General features: G+C 37.2%; 1 long non-coding RNA gene across 1 annotated transcript; it reads right to left on the bottom strand.

Annotated features, from left to right (window-relative positions):
* Positions 1 to 15,875: 15,875 nt before the first annotated feature.
* LOC123876377 lies at positions 15,876 to 17,530 on the bottom strand. The gene is made up of 2 exons (XR_006798337.1): positions 17,484 to 17,530; positions 15,876 to 17,319 (listed from the first exon to the last, which is right to left on the bottom strand). It is a non-coding gene; the product is annotated as an uncharacterized LOC123876377 (long non-coding RNA).
* Between the last annotated feature and the right edge of the window lie 3,682 nt (positions 17,531 to 21,212).

The following is a 21,212-nucleotide window of genomic DNA, read 5'->3' as shown; positions in this document are numbered from 1 at the left end:
GGAGCCTTGGGTCAGGGCTAAAACCATATGCAGTTTCGGAAGCTGCAATGAGATCTGACAGCAGTCAAAATAAAAAATGGAATACAACAGGGCGTGGGACTACCACCAAGACCAGTGGTCCTAGTCTCACTCTACATGCCCATAGAAGACCGAATACCAACAAAAGAACTGGTGGACCTCACAACACATTGTGAGGACAACGACATAGATCTAATTATCTCTGTCGATAGCAACGCACATCACAACCTGTGGGGATGCACAGCCAACAACAAAAGAGGTGTTACCGACAGTCCTCTGTGCAGGGCCTGCATGGAGGTCGATGAAACGCCGACGCACGTGCTCCTGGAGTGCATGGTCATGGCATAACAACGAGAACGCCATTTGGGTTCCTCAACCTCACTCCATGAAGTCCTCGGCAACCTGGGCGGTCTACTTGGCTTCTGGAGCGAGCTTGGATGGCTGGAGTGAAGACTTCGGCGGGGAGGGGCAACACACGCACAACAGACGGAAACGTTTAAACGTGCGGAAACCAGCCCAGAGAGAAGAAGAAGAAGAAGAAGCTTCTGGGGGGGCTTCTTTGATGGGACTTTGGGAGGCATTTCTTCATCGGAGAGATCGCCTCGCTGTTGAAAGTTAATGGATGAAACATGCTTCCAAAATTCTTCAGGTATAGGATGTGTAGAGGAGGTGTAGAATGGAAATGTTTCTTAATAATCTCCACTCTCGGTCCAATTCGGTCATGTTTTTTTGGGCATAGTCCTAAAAATAAAAATGTAATGTAAATAAAAAAATATTCTAGAGTGGACAATATTAATGATTAATAATTATGTTTAACTTGCCTGGAAACTGAACTCCTAAATGAGCAATAGTTGTGACTGCATGTTTTTCAATGATATGTTTAGGATTCATAAATTTAAGACATTTTAATCTTTGCTTTTCATTAAAACAAAAACGTTTTACACTCTCCATATAAAATAGAATGCATTTTTCTTTAAACTGTACTATTTCCATTTCATTATTCTAGCCACAAAGTCTTGTTGCAACAACAGGGAAATAACATTGCCACCTTGCCACCAAGGTATATTTCTTCAATTGGTTCATTTTTGGATATAATTGTATACATCTCTTGCGAAATCCTCTACACCCCTCGGAAGAGTTTTGCAAGCATAAGAAGCACACAAATGAAACGAGTGGCAAATGCACTTCATCATGAATAAATGTGGGATTTCATTTGCCAATAGGGTGGACAATGAATGGTGTGAACCAAACATAGTATTTGCACCATCAGGATATTCATCTGTATCAGGATAATCTTGTGAAGGAGACTTAACATTGCTGCTAGTCTCCCTTTTTTGAAGAGATGGTACCAAAAACAACAGAGAATCGAAATGTACATACTTTTTCTTTTTTATAGCACCTTGACCTGATTTTCCCCGTTGCATAGCTAATTCTTTAGCAAAAGAATCGCGCATATTCTTCCATTTCTTTTGTATTGTACTTCCTGTAAAAAAAAAAATTATTAATACTTTTTTTTTCAGGTATCTTGTCAGCGGAAACAGTATGAAGTCATTGTATTTTGAATATTTGATTGGCACAACAACTCTAAGTGAAATAATTCAACACACATGCAAGTGTTTGTGGATATGTTTGCAGCCTTCATATATGCCGGAAAAAACAGAAGAAGACTGGATAAATATAGCAAAACTTTTTTTCGAAAGAACATATTTTCGTAATTGCGTTGGTTCCATAGATGGAAAACATATTAGAATAGAAAGGCCAGAAAATACTGGTTCAGAAGCCTTCAATTACAAAAAGTTTTATTCTATAATATTATTAGCTATTGCTGATGCAGATTATTGATTTACTGCTATACATGTTGAACTTCAACATGTATAGCAATAAATAATAATAATAAATTTTATGCCCATCTACAAAAAGAATCACTGGTTTTTTAATATTATTCTCCACTAACCAGTTGTTAAAATCATTAGCAATGTATTCGTAAAAAACATCAGAACGCACCTAACCTGATTCAGTTTTTCCAATTATCTAACCTTCTGGCATATTATTTTCTACAACCGCTTTTGGCGGTCTAATGTACGGAAATACCACAAGTGGAGGGCATACTTTCCCTGATGCTGTTATCATTATCAAAACTGTGTTTCTTTTTCGTTACCTTTTTTAACATTATAAACATTTTTGTAGCCTTTTGGGTTCAGAACTTTACCTGATTTTGAACATAGTGACACCCCAGTCTAATCAGCGTTTAATATCCTGTCAGGATCTTTCATAATTGTTGAGAATTATGTTTAAATAATAAATCATCTTCCTGAATTTAACATCTTTTATTTTACTTATTAGTTACACACATTACAAAAACATCTTTACTTCGCATTTCGCAGCCATCACTCATTCTTTTTCCTCAAAAACTAACACAGACTCTAAACCGTAGACAGAATCACCACAGACAATGCATAGAAAAGGTTGCCATTCAACATACCCCCTCAAACTTCACTACACATTCCCAACTTATTTATCAAATAACAAAATTGTTTATTACATATCGGCTTATTGAATCACAATTTTAAATTTAACATCGCTCGAAACTGTTCATACTTAACTCTACCTAAAGATTTTGTAAAAATATCGGCAATATTGTTATCGGTAAGATTTTAACAGTACCATTTTTATAATTTTCATTAACATAATGATAGTGTACTTCGATGTGCTTTGAATTCTTAGTAAAATTACCATATTTTGCTATACTTATAGTTGCAGAATTATCCTCATAAATTTTAACAGCATCATTTATTTCTATAAACACATCATTAAGAATACGTCTTATCAAAAGATTTATTTCTGTCACAGCTTCTGACAAGGCAATATAGGTTGGAACTGCCAAAGGATCGGGGTGGATGCAGGAGGATGATTTCCATTTTTTTCTGCAACATTTTAAGACTCATGTGAGACCATCCAAAGAAAATAAAACCCCATTACTTTTGTACAACCACTCATCGCACATGGCTCTAAAAAATGTTGAGTTTTGTCGAGAAAATGGCATCATTTTGCTTACGTTTCCACCTCACTGCACCCACAAGCTGCAACCCATGGATCGAACTGTTTTTGGCCCTTTAAAGAAGGCTATTAACACCGCCAGTGATAATTGGATGCGTTCAAATGCCGCAAAAGTTGTGACCATCTATGACATCCCATCAATTGAAAAAACTGCCTTCGATGTAGCAATCACGGTAAAGAACATCGCTGCTGGGTTCGCTGCAACAGGAACGTGGCCTGTAAACACAAATATCTTTGGTGATGACGATTTCTTGCCTAGTCAAGTCACTGATCGAGTTTTGTACAACACAGTGCCAGAGCAACTTTCAAACGTAACAACCACATTAAGCCAAGAAACCGTATTACAGTAAACAGTACAATAACTGCAATTGGCGACGGCACTGGTGAATATGTCCCAGCATGCCCCACGAGCCCGTCAATTTTAAGCAATGAGGTTATTGCAGCTGAAAACAATGAAGCTACTACTCGTGATTTGGAACCGATTGCCTCCACATCTAAAGCCCGCAGTCCACTCACCACCACGTCCAATGTATTCTCTCCGGAAGCAATTAGACCTTTTCCGAAAGCACCACCAAGAAAAAAAAAACAAACTAGTAAAAAAGGAAGATAAAATCCGCAGTGTTAACAGACACACCTGTCAAAGATGAAATTGCTGCCATAGAAGCAAATAAGAAAAACGTAAAAAAAAGCATTTTTGTTGAAAAAAAGAAAAGTTTAGGAAAAGATAAAGGAAAGGCCCTCCAGAAAAAGAAGAAAAAGGATAAAACTAATGACAAAGAGGATGATGACGAGGACAATAATTGTTTCTGTTTGTTTTGCCATGAACCATTTGGTAATAGCAAGTCGAACGAGGTTTGGGTGCAGTGTATTGAATGCAAGGGATGGACGCATGAAGCATGTTCAGGAGGAGAGACCCAATACATTTGTGAAAATTGTTTGTCGGAATAAAATAGTCTCACAAATTATCTCATTATTATTATTATAATAAGCTTGATCTCATGTTTTTATATAATTATTTTAAGTGCTAAGTAGCTAAACTATTTTTATTGACTTAAGTTTATATTAGTTGTAATGTTTAATTACTTGTCAAAGAAAGTTCAAGTGTCTAGATTCTTGTGTTTAGTTACCAAAGGTTGAATTAGGGAGGAAAATTTGTACTATGTTTATTTCTTAAAATAAAAGATTTTTATTTCATGATTTACATTTATTTTAAAAATCCCTATAATCATTTTTGTAACAACTTACCTCGACGCCTGTAACAACTTACCTCGACAATAGGAGTGTTGTGGCAAAAGGAGCTGTTTCAGTTTTTGATGATTTTCTTATAGTCCAAGCTACTTTGACTTATTATTACATTTGAATCTTATAGTTTACAGAATGCTATTTTGGATTAAAAGATTCATAAAGATAAGGCTACTTTTGGTCGAGATATGCAAAACAGTATCAAACATTTTTATAACATGGGTAAACTTTATTTATCAATTATGGATAAAAATTGATATTTGGAAGAAAGTAATTGGTTCAATATTATATGCCCAGAATTTTCAAAAATTATGATTCAAATCTCAGAGTTATATTAGATGAAATCGAAATAAAAGTTCAAACGCCCAAGAACCCCAAGTCTCAGCAAGCATCTTGGAGTAGCTACAAACATGCAAACACATTAAAAATACTAGTTGGCATGACACCTGGTGGGCTGCTCTCTTATTGTTCACAAGCTTTCGCAGGATCAATAAGCGATCGGCAGGCAGTAGAACGGAGCGATCTTTTTAATAAATGTGAAAGTGGTGATAGTATACTTGCTGACAGAGGATTTACTATACAGGTTATGTTTGCAGAGAAAAATGTGACCATTAAGCCGCATTTTCATTAGGGGACATTTGTAGCGCGACTCTGTCGCTCGACACGAAATTCACGTGTCTCGCGCGATGTCGCCCGACGTCGTCCGACGTCGCTTGGGACATTTACGGGTCGCGCAACTTGTCGCTAGTCGATGGTCTGCGAGCGTCGACGCGCGCGACTTTCGTGTCCCTCGACAGTCGCCGGACAGGCTTTGAGTGGTGAAAACGTGTGTCGCTTTGTGTTGCGAAAATGGCAGTAGTGTGGTCCAACGAGAATATATTGACCCTGATCGAGATGTATCAAAATTCGCAATTATTGTGGGACACTAATTCACATCGTGATTATAAAAACAAAATTAAAAAAAATGATGCATGGGAATCTATCGCGACTACATTAGATATACCTAGAAAAGACGTCGAGGGAAAAATGCATAACTTAAGGTCTCAGTTTCTCAGGGAGAGAAAAAAAATTGCAAGCTCAAAATCCACTGGAAGTGGAAGTGGGGATGTTCACAAAAGTACCTGGTTTGCGTATGATTCGCTGCTTTTCCTAGTAAAAGGGTCGACAAGTTCAGGCAGTATGGACACTATGAATACTCAGGTAAGCTCCCGTTAATATTGTTTCTATTTTTTTTATTTTGTACCAGTTTACAAATCATTTTTGAGTTAAACAATTTGACAGAAATGAAACAAAAAATTAGGGCTAATTCGGGTGTATAGTATTTTTTGTTTTGCACGCTTGTTTTACTAGGACTGTTATAAATCTGTATCTAGAGCCACGGTCGTCAAAGTGCGTACCATGGGTTACCATTTCAGGATTTGTCCTGAGATATTTTTGTCTATTTTACTACATAATTCCATGAAATCTAAACCGATTTTAATAATTCTTTTTTTATTTGAAAGTGCACCTCACATATAATTTTTTTTCAATTTTGGTGAAGATCTGACAAATAATATCAGAGCTAGAGGATGGAACTCTTAACGGATAACAGCAATTCACTCGCATAAAGGTTAACGATCTTATTAAATGCATTTCATACATATTTATGAGGGTCTTGACCATCTATAATTAATATGGCTTCACCAATGAACTCCAGTTCTTCAATCTTGATGTTGCTGGCTACTAACCACCTAGAACCTGAACAGTGGATATTGAGGGATTTTCGATTGTGAATTTATATTATAGGTAGGTACCAACTAAGAACTAATACACTAGTGGTTCGCCCCGAACTGAGACCTCGCGGTGATTCAAACGGTATCCCGTAATTATGCATAAATATATTATTGTTATATATTAGTACTTGAAAATAATAATACTTGATGTAAAAGTATTTTTTGCAATAGTGAATGAGAGCGCCATCTATTAACATCATTGTGAATTGAAAATACTAAGGCTCTTTAAAAATGAAATAATTTTGTTTGTGTATAATATTTATCTAATTTTAGTATTTGTTGTTCAAGTACAGTTTAAAAGCCAAACTTTGCGTAATTTTCACGTTTTAAAGTATACAATATATTCTTGTCTTTTGTTCTTCGCCTGCGAAACTGTGATTTAATGTTTGTTTTACACTGATTTTTTCCTTTTATAGTCATCCGAAAGTTCGGTGGCACTCGAAGAAATACCAGTGGCATCGCAAGTATTAACGCAACCACCAGAGGCATCAACGTCGCCGCCATTACCAACTCAACCAATACCGGTGCCGCTTCCAAATACTCAAAATAAAAGGAAAAAAGATGATCTGAGTGAGGTATATGAAATAATGAAGAGCGCAAAAGCCAGGATGGATCAACCAAAAGACGAAAAGAGGGAAGCGGGAGGAGGCATCTTGATATGACAAATTTTCATCGGACATGACAAGTTTTATAGATTGCTGCCGAGAGTGTTCAGGGCAGCTCTTATTTGTAGCCATGTGTTTACCACCGCAGAGTAAGCAAGTTGCATTCTCAATAAGTACTTCACAAGTTTCACCTGAATGAGGTTGGGAGCATTTAAAGCAACGAGGTTTCGATCTGCATTGAGTTTTTATGTGACCAAACCGGCAGCAATTTAAACATTGGATGGTGGGGAGACGGTAGGTTTCCACGGGAAGAGATGTATGATAGGAGAAAATTCTAGGAGGGAGAGTTTGTCCTCTAAATGTTAAAACAATAGATTGGGTTGGAACCCAGGTCATAACATTGTCTAATATGTTCTTGCGATTTAAGCGTCGGGCTTTAAGGATCTCCCCGCAGCCTACAGGGAGCTCCACAGAGTCAATAAACTCGTCCAGATGCCAGTCTACAGGTACACCTCGGACTAATCCCATGCGAGTGATGTTAAATGTGGGTATATATGCAATGTGCTTGGATATGGTAAGTATAGGGTTTTCTAAGAATTCATTAGCCGCTTGACCACTTGCAAATTCAACTGAAACTTTGTTTCTACCAACATTCTTCACGCCGTCGTTAAGAACTGACCTTATTTTGTTCTTGTGAAGGAACTGGCCGAATTTGATCGCTCTCATAGAAGCGCCGGCTGAAGGGTCGGACACTTCACGGGATACGTACACTACGAAAGGACCTTTATCATCTTTTGTATATTTTTTTGGGGAGTCTGAGAGTGAAGGATGGAGGTAAACGGATTGCATTGAAGGGGCTGTCGAGCTTGGCCCTATTACAGTTTTTTTAGTGGACGATGGAACTTGATCGTTATCAATTATCGGGATTGCTCGTTTAGTACCACGATGGGTTGATTCTGAGTCCATAGATATGGACTGCAGGCTCTCAATGGGGTCTGACATGACGGTTACATTTTCACCCGGATCAGGAGGTTTAGGCGGAGGATCGACCTCCATACTCGGTTTTCTCCCTTCACCAACACTTAATCTAAATACTCACGTCCAGACACCAACTAATAAATTGACACAACAGTTAAAATTACGCATTTATCTTATTAAATGCATTTCATACATATTTATGAGGGTCTTGACCATCTATAATTAATATGGCTTCACCAATGAACTCCAGTTCTTCAATCTTGATGTTGCTGGCTACTAACCACCTAGAACCTGAACAGTGGATATTGAGGGATTTTCGATTGTGAATTTATATTATAGGTAGGTACCAACTAAGAACTAATACACTAGTGGTTCGCCCCGAACTGAGACCTCGCGGTGATTCAAACGGTATCCCGTAATTATGCATAAATATATTATTGTTATATATTAGTACTTGAAAATAATAATACTTGATGTAAAAGTATTTTTTGCAATAGTGAATGAGAGCGCCATCTATTAACATCATTGTGAATTGAAAATACTAAGGCTCTTTAAAAATGAAATAATTTTGTTTGTATATAATATTTATCTAATTTTAGTATTTGTTGTTCAAGTACAGTTTAAAAGCCAAACTTTGCGTAATTTTCACGTTTTAAAGTATACAATATAGGCTCCACCTGTAAGTACGGTGAGTTTGTTTTGTAGCTTACCCGTGCGAAGCCGGGGCGGGTCAACTAGTTTTCAATACAAGAATTAACGAAAATTACTTTTCGAGAAGTACGACTGCAACGTATCGATATTTTTAAATGATATTTTTTTTGTGAATCACTGGATATTGAACTATAGTGTTATATATTTTTGGAATCTACTCATCATTTTCTAGTTGATGATAGTATACTTAATCTCATTTTCGAAAAATTTTTTCAACTTCAGTCTTTAATGCGGGACCATAGTCACCCCATCAATTTTTTTTTTATTTTACTAGCCTATGTCACCTGGAATAAGCTAAGGATTCTAACAATACCTCATTCATAAAAACCGTTCAGGCGTATAGAAGTTATGGTGGAATATAGGAACTCACATACATACATACATACTTGAACCCTGAAAACAATATACTCCTTTTTTCAAGCAGTCGTATAAAAATACAGCTTATATTCTATAGATAATCTTCCTTTGGTAATAAATGCACAATTAAAATCTCTGTAGTTTTTTATACAATTTATTTTTATTTCTTGTCTTTTGTTCTTCGCCTGCGAAACTGTGATTTAATGTTTGTTTTACACTGATTTTTTCCTTTTATAGTCATCCGAAAGTTCGGTGGCACTCGAAGAAATACCAGTGGCATCGCAAGTATTAACGCAACCACCAGAGGCATCAACGTCGCCGCCATTACCAACTCAACCAATACCGGTGCCGCTTCCAAATACTCAAAATAAAAGGAAAAAGATGATCTGAGTGAGGTATATGAAATAACTAGCTTTTGCTCGGTGCGCGAGCTGCTAAAGCAGCTCGCGTGACGTGGTAAGGTTAACTTTATTATATAAAACCAAATTGATTTATTAAGATACATAATTCACCCCGAAAAAACCCATAAAATGACAGTCATTTCTATTTTTTGTAGAAAATGTAAGTCCGCCATCTTGGATTTGAAAATAAATGTCATTATCAAAATCAGCACCCTGGAAAACCCTGAAAACGACATCCATATTATTTTTTGTAGATTAGGATAATAATTTAGTAGGGTGCGTGGGTGCGCGGACCACTTTAGTGGTCCGCGAGCATGCAGAGTTTGTTTCACCGAGTAGACCTTCGGACCCTGATCATCTTTTGCCAAGAAACCACTCTTCCATCTTTTATAGCCTCCGAGATAGACATCGATGAAATTTATACGGCGGCCATCTTGTTTTTCCAAAATTTTCCACTTTTTCTATTAATCGTTTACTACATTCTTCAAAGATTGCGAATTTCAACGAAATCGGTTGGAAAACAAAAGAGTTGCAAAAATCATATAGGCCGCCATCTTGTTTTTCTGAAATGTCATAATTTTCCCCTACTCATATTGCGCATCCGAACATATCTCCCATACATCAATGTATCGTTTTCTGTCTCTTTCTAGGAGAATGAGACATTCAATATTCGCCATACAAAATGTATGGGAAAAAAAATTCCGCCATTTTGAATTTTTTTTTTATTCATCGAGTAGACCTTTGGATCCTGATCCTCTTTTGCCAAGAAACCGCACCTCCATCTTTTATACCCTCCGAGCTGGACGCCGGCGAAATTTGTATGGCGGCCATCTTTTTTTCGCCATTTTGAATTTTTTTTCAGCTTTTTGGCAATTGGATGACGTCATGAATGACATTTGCTCGAGCACCCCCCACCTATCTTCAATACCTTAAGCGGACCCTTCACCCGTCTCCGAAATCCTCAATCATCAGCTGTCTCCATAATTTTGGCTTACTAAGTTTTTGTTTTCTATACGATACTATCAGTGAAAAAAAAATTTTTCATACAAAATTTTACAGGAGTTTCTTAGTCTCGAATCTCGAAAATCTCCCCAAAAGTGGCAACACCGGTTGCATATCTCTATACTGCCAGCCGAGATACACAATTGATTCATACATATTGACTTTCCAAAATGTTGCCAACTGCCTCAAAAACGTGATCAAAATTTCGGAAAATTTAAAGAATTTACAAAATGGCCACCAACTCTTTTTGAAGAAGCAAATTAGATAATTTTACAACTTTCCCATTAACTACAGGATATACCGCTCCCGATGACATTTCAATCTCTCCTCTCGCTCGCACCCACGCGAAATGATCGTCCCTGAAAAAAGACAATGTCGAAAATCACTTTTTCTTTGATAAATTCCAGTGTTGTCAGTCACCGGTGACAAAAATACCCAAATGTCATTTGTACGAGCAAAACACGTAACCGCTCATACTCGGATTTTGCTAAAAGTGCGTATTTCGATTTTTTACAATTTCCCGAAAATCTTGAAATTTCCCCAAAAAATGGGGTAATTTTTTTCCTTCAATCTATACCTCGAGCTTTTACGTACAATCGTTTCATAGAAGCCGAATCGCTCCGATGTTGCCAACTTTGGGATATTTAACTTTTAAAATTGCGTTTTTTCGTACCTCTAACATAACGGCCGCCATGACAGCCGCCATCTTGAATTTTTAAAAACTACTCCCGTTCTGTCAAAAAACAGGATAATCGTGGGCGAAACCAGAAAAAATAATTATCCTCGATTACCCCGTTTCGGATCTGTGGCGCCGCGGTTCGGGGTCGAAAAATCAAAATTTTGAAAACGCTACGGCTCGGCCGCCATCTTGTTTTTCCAATTTTTTCCACATTTTCTGTTAACCGTTTATTACATTCTTTAATAGTTGCGAGTTTGAACGGATTCCCTTAAAAAACAAAGGAGCTGCAAAAATCACCTCGGCCGCCATCTTGTTTTTCTGAAATGTCATAATTTTTCCCCAGAGGACTTCCCCACCCGAACACATCTCCCATACATCATTATATCATTTTCCTTCTCTTTCTAGGAGAACAATTATGTCAATGAGTCAGTGGTAATTGAGCTATATATAGTATAACTAGTGTTTTGCTCGGTGCGCGAGCTGCTAAAGCAGCTCACGTGACGTGGTTATGTTAACTTTATTATATTTAACCAAATTTATTTATTAAAGATACACAATTCACTACAAAAACCCACAAAACGACACCCATATCAATTTTTTTCTTAAAAAGTGCATGTCCGCCATCTTAAATTTCAAAATAAATGTCGTTATCAAAGTCAGCACGCCGGAAAACTCTGAAAACGACATCCATATCATTTTTTGTAAAAACGGGGTAGTTGAGGTTAATAAAGTAGGGTGCGTGGGTGCGCGGACCACTAAAGTGGTCCGCGAGCATGCAGAGTTTGTTCCACCGAGTAGACCTTCGGATCCTGATCATCTTTTGCCGAGAAACCAGTCTTCCATCTTTTATACCCTCCGAGATAGACACCGACGAAGTTTGTGTGGCGGCCATCTTGTTTTTCCAAATTTTTCCACTATTTCCATTAATCGTTTACTACTTTCTTCCAAGATTGCGAGTTTCAACGAAATCGGTTGGAAAACAAAAGAGTTGCAAAAATCACGTCGATCGCCATCTTGTTTTTCTGAAATGTCATAATTTTTCCCTACTTGCTTCCACCAGCCAAACACATCTGTCCTACATTATCGTATCGTTTTCCGTCTCTTTCTAGGAGAATGAGGCATTCAATATTCGCCATACAAAATGTATGGAAAAAAAAAATCCGCCATTTTGGATTTTTTTTCTATTCATCGAGTAAGCCTTTGGATCCTGATCATCTCTTGCCAAGAAACCTCACTTCCATCTTTTATACCCTCCGAGCTGGACACCGGCGAAATTTGTATGGCGGCCATCTTTTCTTCGCCATTTTGAATTTTTTTTCAGCTTTTTGGCAATTGGATGACGTCATGAATGACATTTGCTCGAGCACCCCCCACCTATCTTCAATACCTTAAGCGGGCCCTCCACGCGTCTCCGAAACCCTCAATCATCAGCTCTCTCCATAATTTTGGCTTACTAACTTTTTGTTTTCTATACGACACCATCAGTGAAAAAAAAAATTTTCATACAAAATTTTACAGGAGTTTCTTAGTTGAAAATCTCGAAAATCTCCCCAAAACTGGCAACACCGGTTGCATATCTCTATACTGCCAGCCGAGATACACAATCGATTCATACATATTGACTTTCCAAAATGTTGCCAACTGCCTCAAAAACTTGATCAAAATTTCGAAAAGTTAAAAAAAATACAAAATGGCCGCCAGCTCGTTTCACAGAAAGATTTTACACGGTTTCATAATTTTCCTATTAACTACAGGATATACCGCTCCCGATGACGTTTCAATCTTGCCTCTCGCTCGCACCCACGCGAAAGGGGATACCGTGAAAAAGACCGTGTCGAAAATCACTTTTACTTTGATAAATTCCAGTGTTGCCAGTCTCTGGTAACAAAAGTACCTAAATGTCATTTGCACGAGCGAAAAACATAATCGCTCATACTCGGATTTTGCTAAAAGTGCGTATTTCGATTTTTTACAATTTCCCGAAAATCTTGAAATTTCCCTAAAAATTGGGTAATTTTTTTCCTGCAAACTATACCTCGAGCCTGTACGTACAATCGCTTCATAGAAGCCGAATCGCTCTGATGTTGCCAACTTTGAGATATTTGAATTTTAAAATTGCGTTTTTTCGTACCTCTAACATAATGGCCGCCACGACAGCCGCCATCTTGAATTTTTAAAAACCACTCCCGTTCTGTCAAAAAAAAGGATAATCGTGGGCGAAACCAGAAAAAATAATTATCCTCGATTACCCCGTCTCGGATCTGTGGCGCTGCGGTTAGGGGTCGAAAAATGAAAATTTTGAAAACGCTCCATCTCGGCCGCCATTTTGTTTTTCCAATTTTTTCTACATTTTCTGGTAACCGTTTACTACTTTCTACAAAGTTTGCAAAATTCAAAAAAATCGGTTGGAAAACAACGGAGCTGCAAAAATCACCTCGGCCGCCATCTTGTTTTTCTGAAATGTCATAATTTTTCCCCAGAGGACTCCCGAATCCGACCACATCTCTACTACATCATTATATTATTTTCCGTCTCTTTCTAGGAGAACAATTATGTCAATGAGTGAGTGGTAATTGAGCTATATATAGTATAATGAAGAGCGCAAAAGCCAGGATGGATCAACCAAAAGACGAAAAGAGGGAAGCGGGAGGAGGCATCTTGATATGACAAATTTTCATCGGACATGACAAGTTTTATAGATTGCTGCCGAGAGTGTTCAGGGCAGCTCTTATTTGTAGCCATGTGTTTACCACCGCAGAGTAAGCAAGTTGCATTCTCAATAAGTACTTCACAAGTTTCACCTGAATGAGGTTGGGAGCATTTAAAGCAACGAGGTTTCGATCTGCATTGAGTTTTTATGTGACCAAACCGGCAGCAATTTAAACATTGGATGGTGGGGAGACGGTAGGTTTCCACGGGAAGAGATGTATGATAGGAGAAAATTCTAGGAGGGAGAGTTTGTCCTCTAAATGTTAAAACAATAGATTGGGTTGGAACCCAGGTCATAACATTGTCTAATATGTTCTTGCGATTTAAGCGTCGGGCTTTAAGGATCTCCCCGCAGCCTACAGGGAGCTCCACAGAGTCAATAAACTCGTCCAGATGCCAGTCTACAGGTACACCTCGGACTAATCCCATGCGAGTGATGTTAAATGTGGGTATATATGCAATGTGCTTGGATATGGTAAGTATAGGGTTTTCTAAGAATTCATTAGCCGCTTGACCACTTGCAAATTCAACTGAAACTTTGTTTCTACCAACATTCTTCACGCCGTCGTTAAGAACTGACCTTATTTTGTTCTTGTGAAGGAACTGGCCGAATTTGATCGCTCTCATAGAAGCGCCGGCTGAAGGGTCGGACACTTCACGGGATACGTACACTACGAAAGGACCTTTATCATCTTTTGTATATTTTTTTGGGGAGTCTGAGAGTGAAGGATGGAGGTAAACGGATTGCATTGAAGGGGCTGTCGAGCTTGGCCCTATTACAGTTTTTTTAGTGGACGATGGAACTTGATCGTTATCAATTATCGGGATTGCTCGTTTAGTACCACGATGGGTTGATTCTGAGTCCATAGATATGGACTGCAGGCTCTCAATGGGGTCTGACATGACGGTTACATTTTCACCCGGATCAGGAGGTTTAGGCGGAGGATCGACCTCCATACTCGGTTTTCTCCCTTCACCAACACTTAATCTAAATACTCACGTCCAGACACCAACTAATAAATTGACACAACAGTTAAAATTACGCATTTATCTTATTAAATGCATTTCATACATATTTATGAGGGTCTTGACCATCTATAATTAATATGGCTTCACCAATGAACTCCAGTTCTTCAATCTTGATGTTGCTGGCTACTAACCACCTAGAACCTGAACAGTGGATATTGAGGGATTTTCGATTGTGAATTTATATTATAGGTAGGTACCAACTAAGAACTAATACACTAGTGGTTCGCCCCGAACTGAGACCTCGCGGTGATTCAAACGGTATCCCGTAATTATGCATAAATATATTATTGTTATATATTAGTACTTGAAAATAATAATACTTGATGTAAAAGTATTTTTTGCAATAGTGAATGAGAGCGCCATCTATTAACATCATTGTGAATTGAAAATACTAAGGCTCTTTAAAAATGAAATAATTTTGTTTGTATATAATATTTATCTAATTTTAGTATTTGTTGTTCAAGTACAGTTTAAAAGCCAAACTTTGCGTAATTTTCACGTTTTAAAGTATACAATATAGGCTCCACCTGTAAGTACGGTGAGTTTGTTTTGTAGCTTACCCGTGCGAAGCCGGGGCGGGTCAACTAGTTTTCAATACAAGAATTAACGAAAATTACTTTTCGAGAAGTACGACTGCAACGTATCGATATTTTTAAATGATATTTTTTTTGTGAATCACTGGATATTGAACTATAGTGTTATATATTTTTGGAATCTACTCATCATTTTCTAGTTGATGATAGTATACTTAATCTCATTTTCGAAAAATTTTTTCAACTTCAGTCTTTAATGCGGGACCATAGTCACCCCATCAATTTTTTTTTAATTTTACTAGCCTATGTCACCTGGAATAAGCTAAGGATTCTAACAATACCTCATTCATAAAAACCGTTCAGGCGTATAGAAGTTATGGTGGAATATAGGAACTCACATACATACATACATACTTGAACCCTGAAAACAATATACTCCTTTTTTCAAGCAGTCGTATAAAAATACAGCTTATATTCTATAGATAATCTTCCTTTGGTAATAAATGCACAATTAAAATCTCTGTAGTTTTTTATACAATTTATTTTTATTTCTTGTCTTTTGTTCTTCGCCTGCGAAACTGTGATTTAATGTTTGTTTTACACTGATTTTTTCCTTTTATAGTCATCCGAAAGTTCGGTGGCACTCGAAGAAATACCAGTGGCATCGCAAGTATTAACGCAACCACCAGAGGCATCAACGTCGCCGCCATTACCAACTCAACCAATACCGGTGCCGCTTCCAAATACTCAAAATAAAAGGAAAAAAGATGATCTGAGTGAGGTATATGAAATAATGAAGAGCGCAAAAGCCAGGATGGATCAACCAAAAGACGAATTTCAAGTTTACGCCGACTATGTAGCTTCTGAGTTAAGAAATATAAAGAATGAACATGCTGTGCTACAGGCGAAGTACTTTATTAATAATATCTTATTAGAGGCTAGGATGGGAAAATACAACTATGCAGAATACCAAACGGGAAGTAATTCAAGCCATACTCAAAGTTATGGATACCGTTCTGCTCCTCAACAGTCATCCTATTCGACAAATTCTGTTAATGATGATATAGTAACTGCTAATGCTTCTCATGTTAATAATGATAATGAAGCACCAACTGCACCAACTTTCACAGAATTACGACAAATTGAGAATATTGAAGAACTAGTTTCCCACTTTGAATCAGAAACGCAGAACAAAGAATAATTATAATACTTATAATAATACTAATAACGTTGATTTTCTGTCACTTAAACATAGATTTTTAAAAAATAATAGTTAATAAATACTTAAAAATAATGAAAACTTATTAGTTAGTAGTTTTTTTTATATGATGCTAAGTTTATTATCATTTATTCCTTGGTCTTTAGCCCAAAGCTATAAAAAACATCATTCAAATTTCTTGCAGCCTATGATTGAATAGTTTGCCATGGGACACTTCCTTGAGCACTGCAGAAATATTCAGCAAAGAGGTTTCTTATTGTCTGAGCGGATTGAGGAGGAGGTCTGCCTTGCCTACTTAAGTTCCTCATATTATTATTTGTCAACTCCCTTCGCCACGAACCTTCCACAACATTATGACCAGCGTCTTCAAAATCAAATGTGGTATTTGGTGTATACCTCGCGGTTGAAGTTGTATTACGTCTCAGGAAATTATGTAGGTACACGCAAGCCATTACAACTAATTCAGCATTTACTGGACGTAATGGGATAGCTTTACGAAATACGCGAAACACTACAGACATAATGCCAAAAACATTTTCAACAATTCTTCTTGCTCTTGACAGCCTGTAGTTGAAAATCCGCTTTAAGCTTCCCTTTTCATGAATGCCGGGGTAGGGCCTCATCATGTTTTCAGAAAGTGCAAATGCACTATCTCCCACTAGAACGTATGGTATTTTCGGACCACCTTGGACCAGTGGCTCAGGATCTGGTAAATTCAGTTGCTCTTCATTAAGTGCTTTATAAAATGTAGTCTCCTGGAATACTCCACTGTCAGACGACTTCCCTTTTGCACCACAATTAACATATACAAAGTTATACTCAGCATCCACAATTGCTAAGAGAACTAAGCTAAAATTCTCTTTGTAATTATAATAATCACTGCCAGAATTGGGTGGCGCTTCTAGTAACACATGCTTTCCATCTATCGCTCCGATGCAGTGAGGAAAATTCCATAATATTTCAAAATTACGAGATTTCTCTTTCCATTCATTTACATCGGTTGGCGTCTGAAATACAAGAATAATATTAATAAATTAACATACAATATTAAGTATCAATATAAAATTTAAAATACCAATATAGTTTACCGTAACCCTTACTTACGGTAAACGTTTATGGTATTATTACTGTAAGTAAGGGTACATGAGATTAAATAATATTAAATACTTACTTTAACAAAAGAATTTAATGCCTTTATCAATTCTTTGCAAACTTCTGATATAGTATGACAAATTACTGATTTTGACACTCTAAAAGTATAGGACAATGAACCATAACTATCGCCAGTTGCCAAGTATCTCAATGTTATAGCGAGTCTGATGTGAGGGTCGATAGATTTCCGAAACTTTGTATCTTGCTTGACTACGGCCGGCCCAACCATATTTAAAAGTATCTCAAAATCGGTTCTAGACATTCTAGTAAAATTTTCGAAAGATCCATCGCGCATTCGAAGACTGGTTATTAAACTTGAACTTTCCCTTTGGAGCAAATATTCCCGGACCCACCACCTCTTTTTTTTACGTTTTGCTAATGTCTTCCGAATAATTATGTAAGCTGCACTGAACAACACTACTTCCTCGGGCGACATACTGATCACGACTGGCCAATGTGAACGAGTCATATGTCGCGGGACATTGTCCCACAACTTTTGCAGAGACAACTACGTGAATGTCGAGCGACAAGTATCTGCGACATGTCGCCTAGTGAAAATGCGCCTTTAGGATTCCAACATTGTTGAAAGGAAAGTCTCAGTTGCCTGGTCTAACAGGATACAGTACAGTAATAAAAGATAGGGAGCTGGCGAACAACAGGGTACATATTGAAAGAATTATAGGGTTAACAAAGACATACAAAATTTTAAACGAACTGGACCATAGCTATGTTCCAATAGGAAGTAAATCTTTTTTATATGTTTTATGTGCTGTAATTTTAGGGAAGGTATTATGAAGAATATTAAATAAGTTTTAGTAGCTCGTCTTTCAATTTACTTGTTATCCCTGAATTCCCACGGGAAATGATTTTTTTTTAATTTCTTGTAACAGTTTACGTTATTTAATTTATTTATTTAATTTTCTTTTAAGGTATAGACAAAAGAAGAGAAACGAAAAAAAGCCGCAATGTAGTTTGCCTAGAAGATTATGTCGAAGACTGGATCCAATGTTCATCGTGTCTTGGGTGCAGACATTTCAGAGTGTGGAGATTGTTACATATGCGATCGATGCAGACTTTTGTGAAGTGTCTGGTGCTAGGAGTATGGCACAAACACCCGTCCGGCACTAGGTGCCACATTTTAAAATTATATTTTTTGTTACCAAAGTTTAATTGATGGTATTAATTTTGTTTTGCGCAGAGGTTGCTTTTTTTTAATTTCATTTGATTTGTATCTTTGTTAGCTACTGTAAGTCATTAATAAATATACATTCCTGAAAATGTTTTTTATTTTATTCATAAAAAACCTTAGGTGTCCGCCACTAGGGGACTTCCCCCTATACCTAACAACAATACAGAGACATGTTTGCAACTTGCTTGAGCACAATCACAATGACATTCTTCTATTATACCCCCTTGGCTTAACTTTATATCCACAACATAAGCAACTTTCTTCATACTGGCTTTGCACTGTCCTCGCAAATAGGTGTGAATGCCATCATAAGAAAAACGAGCAGTCACAAGATGACGAGATTCGTAAAGAAGCTGTCCTAGGCTGGGTACTATACCTAAAAGACAAAATAATCAGGATTAATGTGTCAATTATTCTTATCAAAATATGTAGGTATACATGAAATGGTACATAGACTCATATTTTTAACAGCTTAATCTTTATAAGCTTCAAAGTCTCATAAACATTTTATAATTAAATATGCAGAGTACGTAGGTATGTACTTACTTTTCAAAATATTCCTGTATTGCCTGTATTAAAATTAAAGCCAAAAACACATAAATAAATTATTCAATTTTTCAAACAATAATTTCCTTTTTTACCTTAGTTAGTATAACTCTTCCAATACAACATAAACAAATACTATAAAAAATTAAAGAATTGAAACAGATAAAAATATCATTTGTCTGTTCTAATAATTTTTTTTACTATTTATGCGAAGGTGAGGGAATAAATTAGAAAAAATTTGAAAAAAAAAAAACATTTACTCATTAACACGAGTTACGTAACTCGAGTACAACCCGAGTTACGTTTTGCTTTTTCCGAGTTGGCACATCACTAGGAAAAATATCTATTTTCATTCTAAAATTTATTTCGTCCAAACCAAAAATTAATAATTATTGAAATGTAATAAAAAATTTGGTAGGTATGAAATAATTTTTGACGTGACAACGTCTTATAATTCGATAGAGCCGGCTGCACGCACGAAAAAACATGACTCATGCGGCGTTACCTCGCTCTGAGGCGTTCCATGTAAGGCTTGAAGTGCAAGCGAGAGCGCGGAACGAGCGACAAAGAAGCACAATCGGCCTTTGTTGTCACGTTCAACTATCGTCAGTAAACCGACTTTACAGACAACCAATTTTTTTTATTACATTTCAATAATTATTAATTTTTGGGCTTTTTATCGTACGTATCTACCTATGGGAATGTTACGTTTACCATTTTGGTCCTCCAGGAGGCGAAACAGTAATGTGGGATATACCAACATCTGAAGGCGAGCCTGATGTAGTGCCTGATGATCCTCAGTCTGGAATTTTACCGGAGTCAAATTCAACCCAGCAAAATGTTACACAGTTGCAGTGCCAGCGCCTTCGCCAGTGCCGGCGCCACTTGAACCACCATTGGATCCGGAGATGTCGGCGCCCGCGCCACTCGAATCACCATTGGATCCAGAGATTCTTTCAGCTCTTGGTGAGGCGACTGATACAGGACCCACATGGAGCCAAGAAATACACAGTAATTTAACACAATTATAGCATCCACTGCTCAAAAAGAGAATGGTTAAAGAAATAAAAGAAATACCCAGCAATTGTACATTGCTTCAAGCGCCAAAGTTAAATATTGAGATATCAGCCGCTGTTATACAAATGTTTAGGTTACGCGAAACAAAAGTTGAAAGTTGAAACATCTCAACAACAGTTGCGAATCGCCATCTCGGCAATTAGCAGGGCTATGACGTCATTATGAGCTGTTTTATGAAAGGAAATTATCTAAGGACCATTCCAGATCCACTTAATATATACCCAAAATCTGTCGGAAAAGGACACCTGTATTGACATCTTGGTATCCAAAAAAATTGGACGAAAGCCTGTTTTAATAAAGAATTTGAAAATGGAAGATAGATTGTACGGATTGACTAAGACTGACATGCGTTTTCATTTGAAACAAGAAAATAATATGTCAAACCCTTTTAAAAAGGAAATAGCCGGCCGGTATAGTTTTTTGAAGAGAAACAAAGGAGAAACAATGATCGTTTGTCGATGAGGAAGCCGTCAGGAACTTCGTTCGCAAGAGCCCGGGGATTTACGAAAGAAAGGACGAACGAGTTCTATGACATCTTAGAGAAAGTACATGAAGAGAAACATTTCACGCCAGAGAGAATATATTATGTATATTTTGAGCGCATGTTGTTTCTAGTACCGTGCATGGAATCACGACCGACTGAAGGCAGTATTGAAATAGTGAATCAAACTAAGATGACGGTGATCTGTCAGAAGAAGCAGAGTCACATCTGCAACGGAAACGAAAAACTAAGCAAAGCAACAGCTTTGATGACCATATATTAAAGGCGCTTAAGTCTAATGAAAATGCCGATATTAATTATTGCTTGTCAGTGGTTCCTTTTATGAAAGAGTTCACTTCTGACGAAAAATTAGAAGTGCGTATAAAAATTTTACAAATATTTCAAGAAATAAAGCAAAATAGATTGTTGGGAAATGAAAGAAAGAATGAATAATA

Source organism: Maniola jurtina, chromosome 21, assembly GCF_905333055.1.
Source record: "Maniola jurtina chromosome 21, ilManJurt1.1, whole genome shotgun sequence".
NCBI classification, from domain to species: Eukaryota; Metazoa; Arthropoda; class Insecta; order Lepidoptera; family Nymphalidae; genus Maniola; species Maniola jurtina.
The sequence above is the reverse complement of the archived record's forward strand: the minus strand, read 5'-3'. Positions and strand labels throughout refer to the sequence as shown.